Below are 11354 nucleotides of genomic sequence, written 5' to 3' on the forward strand. Positions count from 1 at the left end.
TAAGTTTTGGTTCCAAGTTGGAAAAATATTGTACATTTTTACATAACAAAATAATAGATGTGCTAGTTTTAAGTTATCAAGAATTATAAAAATTAAAATTAATAAATATGCCGGTATTTGTATGTAATGTAGTGCAGCACAAATAAAGGTTAATAAATGTAACTTAAATTTTATACAATAAAGCAAAACGAAAAAGAAAGCACATTATCAATGTAAGAAAATCTAATTATAATTTTATTTCTTTCACGTATGCAAATGAAAAGTATTAAATATTTTGCACCACATAATTAATTTAACAATACTTTAGATTATACGTCATAAAGATAAGTTGATCCTTGTGTGACGTCATAAACTTATACGATAAATATTATTAAGTTTTTTAGCTTTGTAAACTTCAATGAATAAATATATTTTTTAATATATAGCATAAAAGTTTAAGCTGTTTCACTGGCAGCTTTTAAGTTATCTTCTCTGAGTTTTAGAGTTTATAGATCAGATTTTCCTAAAGTGAACCAAGTGGCCTCTTTGGAGCCATAAGCAGCAAAAGGGCCATGAGGAGTAAAAGAACACAGAGGATCATGAGGTCATAACTTGAAACTTCCACACGATTTTTTGAGTTGATGAAGAAGATTGTAAAAAGTTGTAGGCGTTTTTAGAGGTAGTTTTTTGAGAAATCTTGTTAGAGTGGGTCATGAAAAACTTTACTACTAGTAATTTGATTTAGATTAAATTAGATCAATCAGTATTACCAAAAACCCTACAAAATAAAGTTAGTTTAGTACAGATTGTGTTAGCAGTTTGTGTCAGTAGTAGATTAAGTTAATTATCTACTAGTAATTCGTTTTAGATTAACTAATTTGATGCAGTATTAACAAAAACGCTATAAATCACAGATAGTTTAGTATAAATTGTGTTAGCTATTTGTTTAAGTAGTAGATTAAGTTAATTTGCTACTAGTTCTTTTTTAGATTAACTTAGTTAAAGCAGTATTAACAAAAACGCTATAAATAAGAGTTATTTTAGTATGAATTGTGTAACGGTTTGTGTTAGTACCAGTTGAAGTTAATTTGATACTAGTACTTTGTTTTAGATTAACTTGGTTGATGCAGTATTAACAAAATAGCAAGTTTATGTTTACTTTTATTAGAATGTTTAATATAAAAAATATTAAATGCATCATCAACAAACTTCAACTTTTAATTGCATTATTTAGCTACTTTTGTTTTTCTTAAATTTTGTAATGAAAAAAATACGAAATGTATAAGAAATAAAAGTTTTGCTAGATTTACTTTTTTATACTTATAACATAATATGTAACAATATTTCTCACTTTGAACAACTTAAAATTAAAAATGAAAGTTTAAAATACAAATCAATTTTTTTTAGAAAATGGATAGAAAATTAAAAACTAGTTTGGTTTTAGATTTATCATTTATAGTGATAATTTTAACCTTTGGAACTTTATACATTGTAAGTACTGATTTTGTCACTGGAAGTACAAAAGAGGTTTGTTTGTTTTTTTAATTAAAGTTAAAAAAAACCTTCATTATATTTTATTAATACCTCATACAGGAGAAAATTAACGAGCTGGAGAAAACGATTGTGGAACTTAACAAAATTATTAAAGGTAAAACAAAAATTTTACTTAACAAAATTTGAAGTTTACACAAGTTTTTTACTTAAAAAAAAATTGGAGGTATTTACAAACTTTTTATGTTACAAAAAATTTTAAGTATATACAATAACTTAATTTTACAAAAACTTATAAGGTAAATCACAATTATTTTATTTTATTCAACACTGTTTGTGTAGAAGAGTGCTTAACAAAAGTGTCCTTTCAGTTTTAAATTAAAATCTTTTTTTACTGCTTGCAAATATTATAAAAAACTATCTAGAGAGCCTTAGGTGGTATAAAGAATTTTTCATGATTGCAAAATTAATTTTCTAAAAACAACTTTAAGTTAAAGATAAAATACTCCTTTATAGTAAAAATAAATAAAAAGATAAGCTTTACATATTTATCGGCAGACTTATGTAAAAGGTTTAGTTTTTTAATAGTTAAATATTAAGATTATTTTAGTGGACTATTTTGCTTTTTTTAATTTTTTTATGACCTCATAAGAGGAGAGACTATCCATAATAAGTTTTAAAGTTTTAACAATATAATTGTTTAAATCCAATGGTGTTTACATTAAAAAAGTTTAAGTTTAGTTCATTCCTGTCGTTAAATCAAAGATCACGTAAAAACAATGTTCAAATGTTTTTAGTTAAAAAAGTGTGCATACTAGAAATATTAAAACTAAAACATATATTTAAGCTAAAAAATAAGTTTAAGAATAAAATAACTATCTTATATGGTGTTACTAGACAAATACTGTTAAACAAAAATACTTACAGAACAGATCCAAATTTAGTAAATAAATGAGAATAAACACTAATAATTTTTACACCCTTTATATGTAGATGTAAAAGTTATTATGTTTAATATAAAATAAAGTCAAGAGTAACTATTTTTTTTCTAAATTTAAATTTATTTCAGAAAATTTATTTTGTCACCCTAAAAATTCCTTAAATCATTCGAATTTGCACATGGTGCTTTGTAGTGTTTTCAAAATGTAAATTTTTTTACTGTTCATTGAGGTTTTTTTTTAACGTTTGAAAAATATCTACACAGAAGCTACAGATGAAGATAAATCACCTATAACTGTAAAAACATCAGCTACAACTGCTCAAGCTACAACTGAAACCACGATGAAATCTAAGATTTCTGCAACACCAACAATTAGTTTGTCATAATTTTAGATATTTAAAAATTTACACAAAATTAAATAGTATTTCTAGCCGGCCAAAATACCAATACAATTAAATTAACCCAAACTTTTGTTTAGACTGTTTTTTTTTTTTTGTTTTTAATCTTTAATCTTAAAAATAACCATACAAGAAATTAATATTTGAGTATAATTTTTTGAAAAAATTTTTTCATTTACTTACATTGATTAGTACAGAAAAATTTTACATTACGTCTAAACTAAATAACGTGTAAGGAAAGACTGTTTACTTGAAGCAGACGGTGATTGTATAATCAAAAAAAAATTGCTTTAGTCTTTTGAATATTGTGTAAAAAATGTTTACTTGAGAAGTTTATTAAACATAGCAAAAATTAGAAATCTAAATCGTTTTTTTATAATATATAAAGGAGATTAGTACTGTGCAATGCCGTAAAAGATATTAAAAATCATACTAAAACATATTTAAAATTTACCAGTTTTAAAGTTAGGTACCAAACTAAGATTTTAACTATTCAAAAGTTTTATTGATGTAGTTTTTTTAAATAATAATCGTTACAAACACACTGTTTTAAACTAAGAATGAGGTTTTGGCTTTCAAATTGAGCAACCTAAAAAAGTTTAAGTTAAATGTTAAGTTGAGAGATGTTAGAAACTAATTGTCAGTGAATAAATAAGTTATAACTAAAACTAATTTAAAAATACACATATATAATATTAATTAAAAATAAATAACCAACAGAGTATAGATTCGAAGTTGTCAATCAAACTATGAGTTGGAACGAAGCAAGAAAATACTGCCAGGATAAAGGTGGAGACTTGATCCAAAAAGACTTAAGAATTTTAACTCGAAGTGGAAGAATGTTAGTTGCTTAACATCTAGAATTTATTGAGTTTCCGGTAATTGAGTGTTTTTGTAACTTTTAAAAGTTAAATCATTTAACACTTATAAATATATAGTTTAGTGTAGCGAAAGAACATTGTGCGCATTTCAATGTATTTGATACTGTATAATTCACATTAAAGAAGTAGCCTTTAAGAGCGTACCTAATTATGTAATGTAATCACTTTTCTGTGACTTTAAACGACATCAATTGTGACAATACTTTTATGGTTTACTAGTACTTCAAAATTGTCACTTACTTACTGAGACTTGAGGACTTGAATTTTGTCAATACTAATAAGACAACTTTTTAGCTATAGTTAATACAAAGTTTTAAATTCTATGTTTAACTAAATAAGCAGGGCTTATATACTCTAAATAAGGTTTTAATTTTTGTTAAACTTAGTAATTTTACTTAGTTACTTAGTTCACTACACCAGATTTTATTCTTTGTTGAAGTCAACAATTTAGGCATATATTTATTGTATAAGATTTTATTCTTTGATTAACTAAAAAGCTAGCGCTCACATTTACTATAAAACATTTTATTCTTTGTTAAAGTGAACAATTTCGTTTATATACTCTACAAAAAGTTTTATCCTTTGTTAAAGCGAACAATTTAGGTTTACGTTACTACACAATATTTTTTTCTTTGTAAAAATCAACAATTTTGGCTTATGTTTTCTCTACAAACTTAATTTTATGTTAAACTAAATATATTGGTCTAATGTTTAAAAAAAAACATTTCATTTTAAGTTAAACTAAATGATTTGGGCTAAGTTTACTGTACAACATTTTAGTTTTGGTAAAACTGAAAAAATTTGACTTACATTTACAACACAGTTTTTGTTTAATGTTATACTAAATAACTAGAGCTTATACTTACTACAAAGTATTTTATTCTATGATAAACTAAATAGTTAGGGCTTATATTTAGTATAACTTTTTTTTATTCAATGTAAAACTGAACAATTTGGCTTATTTTTACGACAAAATATTTTATTTTATATCAAACTAAATAACTAGGGCTTATAATTGTCAAGCAGTTTTTATTCTATGTAAAACTAAATAATTAGGGCTTATAATTGTTACGCAGTTTTTATTCAATGTAAAACTTAACAATTGTGGTATATATTTACTACAGGGCTTAACAAAATACTTGGCTAACAAAGGGTGATAACTTTGGTCGGTAATTTTGATAGATAACTTTTTAAGTTTTTTGTACTTTCTAAAGCTTAAACATTGTCATCAACTTTCTGTGACTTATTGTCTAATCCCCCTGTTGAATATTAACATGACCCCATACTGTCTGATAACTTTCTCAACCTTTTATATATTTCTGGATTTGGTTAAACCTCTAAAGCTTTTAAAGGAAGCACATATTAAATTTGATTATTGCTTGTTTTAAGTATATTACAAGCGTTTATATTTACCTTATACTAATGGTAAAACTTCTTTACATCTACTATTAAAAAAAATAAACCGTGAATTGAATACGGCAAAAATACAAAAAAATGTCATAAGCACTTTTCTTTAAATTAAGAAGTAACGTACTAGTACAATGCATTTTGATAATTTACTGTCTCTGTGTGATTTAACTAATACTTGAAAGACTAGTTGTCTTACTATCACATTTTAGGACGCCAATAATAACCTACCATGTCCTGGACAAAACTTTAAGAGGTATCCGTTGTGTACGACTCGATGACCTAAAAGTTCTTTGTACACCAGTTCCTAGGACCGAAAATTTTTGAGCGCTTATTTAGGCGTTCATGAGCTTATAATGCTGAATTTGTTATAATTTTTTGAATTTAGTCTAAAATCAACAAAAATAATATTCCTTTTTTACTTTGAAGTCAGTTAAAAAAACTAAACAGATTTTAATAATTAATTAACAATTTCCGCGAATTTAACTAGAATTTTTCACAAAATAGTAAGTATAATTTTGTTATTTCAATTTATATAAAATATTTAGTTAGATTTTGAGTGAGCCTTCGTAAATGTTGAAAATGCTTACTAATTTTTACCTATATATGTATATTATTTTTTAAATGTAAATTTCCTTAAAACTGTTACCCTTTAAAAAAAATTAATAATTTTAGTTGTCGTTAACTAGTTACTATTATTCTAAATCTAGCCAAATATATAGAAAAACATTCAACTTAAAAGTTCGTTACGCAAACTAGACAATTTTGATATCAATAAAATTTTTAGCAAACATTAAGCAAACGCATTTACTATTGTATAATTACTTTCAATGCACAAATTAATTTTATATTGATAATTTAAACAAACTTTCAGTGAGCTTTCAAAGGAAATAGGAATGCCGGAAGATAACTACCAGACGGGAATCATAAGAGATGAGTGGGATACTAACATTTGGAAGAGAAGCAGCGACGGAGTTGAGGTAAACTTGGAGGGTTGGTATCCGAATCGTCCTCTTAGCAACGATGGCTGGGACTTTATGGCCTGGCACTTCTTCAATGGCATGAACGAAAATACCATCATGAACTACTCTGATCAGTCATATTGTTTCATTTGTGAATACTAACCTTATTTGATCCGAACTTTTTATTTTTTCAAACACGATTGACCTTTTCTTAAACTTTTTTTAAACTGTTAAATTACATAAAGGCTGACGTTAAATATATTCCACAACCTTCTATCAAAAATTTTATTGCTTAAACATTAGTGGTTTTCTGCTTACAGTAACATAAAACTTAAAATAAACTATTTTTTAAGACAAACGTCTTATAAATTTATTAAACTTTAATAAGAAATACTTTTATAAAATCTTTATTATAATAATACACTTTAAAAGCTTGTATTGACTGTACTGTTTTAAAGTTAATAAAATGATTTTTTTTGTAAATAGTGCTTAATCATTCGTTAAATAAAATTAGTTTACTAGAAACAAATGGATAAAATTAAACGTATTACTTTGACGTTGTTTGTTACTATGATATTAAATACTTTTAAAGTGTAAATTAACAAAGTTAAAATACTTAGAGAGTACAAAATTTAGAACATGATCATAATCGAAACAACAGAGGAGTAAATTCTATTCAACCATGATAAAAGTATTTTTATATCTAACTGATATTTTCTATTGTATTAAAACTAAAATTAATCTTAAGTAATAAAAGTAACAATTCTTGATAGAATTTTAGTTCAAAACAAAAATCTAAAACTTAATTACTCCTGAAACATGTTTGACTCCTACAGTCAACGATGCCATAGTCTGTCCCTCTTACTATAAGATAATCCGTAAAGATATGAAAAGTAGGGGTGGCTGTCTTTTACAGAAACTCCCTTAATTTATTTAAAGTTAAAAAAAGATTTAATCTCTAATAACACCACAAGTTTTTAATACATAAGTATAGACGTAATTTTTAAAAAGTTATAAATAAGGTTTTTCTGTGTCTACCTTTCTCACTGTCTGCAAAATGTGCACTGCTGTAATTAAAACTTTAATTAAAATAATTCAAATGTTTTTTTTACAAGAGACTAGTATTTTTATGTTATTGGGGATTTCAATCTGCCAAAGATAGATTGGACAATTCCAAGTGCAGTGAACCCCATGAGTATGTTCTTTGTTTTTCCACGGATAATTTTTTAACTCAGGTAACTGTAAGTTCGACTCTTAATAATTAAATACTTGATCTCTTAATTTGCAATAATTTTTGGCAAGAAAAAATCATATCTCATTCAATAACTTTTCCATTAACAAATACGACCATAACTTGATTTCATTTGAAAGTTATAAAGTTATCAATGCTAAAAATAATTCATATGATTTTTTAAAGGAATATTTTGAAAACATCAATAATTACCTGTCAAAAAAAAATGCGCCTCATTGTTAAACAAGTCAAAAAATCTACAACATTTTTATGAACAATTCATCACCTCAATTCAAACCTCAGTTAAACTTTTTATACCACTTTATTCTAAAAATAGCAAAAGTAAGAAATATCCATCACACATTAATGAATTATTATAATAAAAATAATTTTGTACAAAAAAAGTTAGACAAATAAATTATTTACTAAATATTACAAAAATAAATCAACAGAATGTTTATTAGTCGTTGAAAAGTACAACTTTGAATATAAAGAAAAGTTCTGCAAAAACCAAAGTTTAATAAACATTTATAGTTACGTAAAATCTTATGTTAAATTAAATACTGCAATATTTATCTTATAAGATAATGGTAAAGATAAATCAGTAACCTCAGATTTTGAAATAGCCTTACTTTTTAACAAAAGTTATAAAAAATTATTTTAAATAGTTTAAAATCGCCAACGTTTTAAACTAGCTCAAAAAAATGCAGTAAAATGCAAAGCTTTTTTTAAACTTATGAAGAAATTAAAAATTCAATTAACCACCTAAACGATAAAATCAATAGAATCCTAGAAAATATTCCGTCTTATTTTACTAAGAATGCAATCCCATCAACAGCTATTACAGTTTCATTAATTTTCAGTTGTTTTATAGAATTAGCTGAAGTACCAAAACAATGGAAAATGTCTTTTGTCATTAGAGTCTATAAGAAAGGTAACAAACACAACGCACTAAACTGTAGGCCATTATCTTTAGCTAGAGGGTTTTCTTGAATTTTTTACACATTATATCTGTTAAAATTCTGAATCATCTATTAGACTATAACTTACTATCTGATAAAGAAAACAAATACTAAAAAGCATCCTAGAAATTTCACGTAATACAATTAAACCGAAAAAAAAATAGTTACAACTTAAGTTTTGTAAAATAAAGAATAACGAAGAAAAAAATCAAATTGTCAATGTTAGAAAATTTATTTTAAATTTTTATATCGTTTGTATTTATTTTTGTTTCTTCAAAGTATGCTGAATAAAAGCATCGAATATATTGTGTGCATCACATACTTAATTTAACGATACTTTAAATTATACGTCATAAAGCAAAATTGATCCTTTCGTGACATCCTAATATTAAATAATTAATATCATTTAACTTTTGCAAACTTCAAAGAATAAGTAGGTTTTTGAGTATATAGCATAAAAGTTTTTAGCTGTTTACTGAGAGATTTTAGGATATCTTCTTTGAGTTGTTTTAGAGTTTATATATCAGATTTTCCTAAAGTGAACTAGATGGCCTCTTTGGAGCCATAAGTACCAAAAAGGCCATGAGAAGTGAATGAACACTGGGGACTTGAAACTTACACGCGATTTTCTGAAGGTGATGATGATGGGCAATAAAAATTCATTACAGTTTTTAAAAATAGTTTTTTGAGAAATCTTGTTGGAGTGGGTAATACGATAATTTTACTACTAGTACTTCGCTTTAGATTAGCTTAGTTGATGCAGAACTTACTAAAACGCCATAAATATTAATTAGTTTAGTATAATTTTGGTTTAAGTAGCAGATTAGGTTAATTTACTACTAGTACTTCGTTTTATATTAACTTAGTTGATCCAGTACTACGAAATCGATATGAAACAAAGTTAGTTTAGTATAAATTGTGTTAGCTATTTGTTTTTATTGTAGATTAAGTTAGTATGCTACTAGTACTTCGTTTTAGATTAACTTAGTTGATGCAGTACTAACAAAATCGATATAAAACACAGTTAGTTTAGTATAAATTTTGTTAGCTATTTGTTTAAGTAGTAGATTAAATTAATTTTACTACTAGTACTTCGTTTTAGATTAACTTAGTTTATGCAGTACTAACAAAAACGCTTTAGATCACAGATAGTTTAGTATAAATTGTGTAAAGTGTTTATGTCAGTAGAAGATTAAGTTAATTTGCTACTAGTACTTTGTTTTAGATTAACTTACTTTAATCAGTATTAACAAAAACGCTACAATACATTGTTAGTTTAGTATAAATTGTGTTAACAAATTGTGTTAGTAGCAGTTTAATATGTTATGCTACTAGTACGTCGTTTTTAGCTATTTAATTGAAGCAGTACTAAAAAAAAACAAGTTTTAGTATACTTTAGTTAGAATATTTCATATAAAATATATCACATGCATCACCAATAAACTTTAAGTTTTATTTTGATCATATAGCTACTTTTGTTTTTGTTAAATTTTGTATTAAAAAAAAAGTACGAAATTTATAAATAATGAAAGTTTTACAAGATCTCTTTTATACTTATAACACAAAATGTAAAGATACTTTAAATTTCGAACAACTTAAAACAACAAATGGAAAGTTAAAAATACCAGTCGATTTTTTTTCAGAACATGGATAAAAAATTAAAAATTAGTTTGACTTTAAATTTAATATTATTAGTTTTAAATATAACTTTGGGAACTTTAATCATTATAAGTACTTATTCTGTCCCCAAAAATACAAAAGAGGTTTGTTTTTTTTTTAATTGTAACCAATAAAACCTTCATTAATTTTTTTATGAAAGGTCATGCAGTATAGGCTCGAAGTTAGCAATGAGACTATGAAGTGGGATGATGCGAGAAGTCACTGCCAGAAGAAAGGAGGAGACTTGATACAATACGAACCAAGACTGTATAATCGACGAGGTAGAACGTAAGTTGCTTGAAGCTTATAATCAATTTAAGCATGGATAAACGTTTTAGTTTGTAAAATATCAATATAGTTTATAAATTTTCTGTAACTTAAATTTTTTCACGTATTACTATGTTTAATTCCGTGTCAACAACACTAAATACTTTATTTTGCAAATGTAGTTAAAATAGTTAAGTAGACTCAAAAAGTAAGTACGAACCAAGAATTTTGACTCGACGTGGAAGAATGTTAGTTGCTTAACACCTAGTGGTAATCTTTTATTTTAATAATCCACTAGGACGTTTTGACTATATAATCGACAAAGTATAACGTAAGTTGCTTAAACTTTATAAATAGTTTAATTATGTTCACTTGAAAAGTATTGATTAACGTTTAGGTTTGTGAAAAAATTTAAATAATTTAAAGTTTTTCTGTTATGTTTGGTACCGTATAAATAATAACGAAAATGTTAATTTTGTGAATATAGTTGAAATAGTTAAGTAGTTTTATTTTTTTTATATATTAGTTATTAACTTTTTTATCCAGTCTAATAAAAAACAAGTTTCAAATTAACTTTTACTTAAAAATAAAGTTAAGAAAACTAAACAGAGTTTTAGTATGAGTAAACATTTTTAGTCAACTTTCATTATATTTTTTAACTATTTGATATAACACAAACTGATAAGTATAATTATGCTTATTGATTTTGTATCAATAATACATAAGTTATAAAATTATATGAAATAGAGTGCTCAATAAATAAGATCTTATTTTATAAAATATGTAACAAAATTATTTTACAATTAATTAATTAACTTCTTTTGTATTTACTCATGCACGTAATTACAATTACTGACTGATCACTAAATAATTACTTTCTCAATACCTAATCTCATTATATATGTTTGTGTACTTCCCATCATTTTATTGTCAGTTAAAAAAGATCTAAAGATCCTTATAGGTGAAACGGCGTATACAACCGTTGAACAAAATATATTTTAATATATCGATTAGTTAATTGAAAAATTTCAGACAACTTTCTAATGAATTAGAAATGCGTCGTAATGAACTGTACCACACGGGATTAAGAAGAAACAAGAACAAAAGCATCTTCACAACTAGCCATGGAATTCAGGTTGACATAGAGGGTTGGCGTCCTGGGTTTCCTAATATCGAA

Source organism: Thalia democratica, chromosome 2, assembly GCF_965202585.1.
Source record: "Thalia democratica chromosome 2, ktThaDemo2.hap1.1, whole genome shotgun sequence".
NCBI lineage: Eukaryota > Metazoa > Chordata > Thaliacea > Salpida > Salpidae > Thalia > Thalia democratica.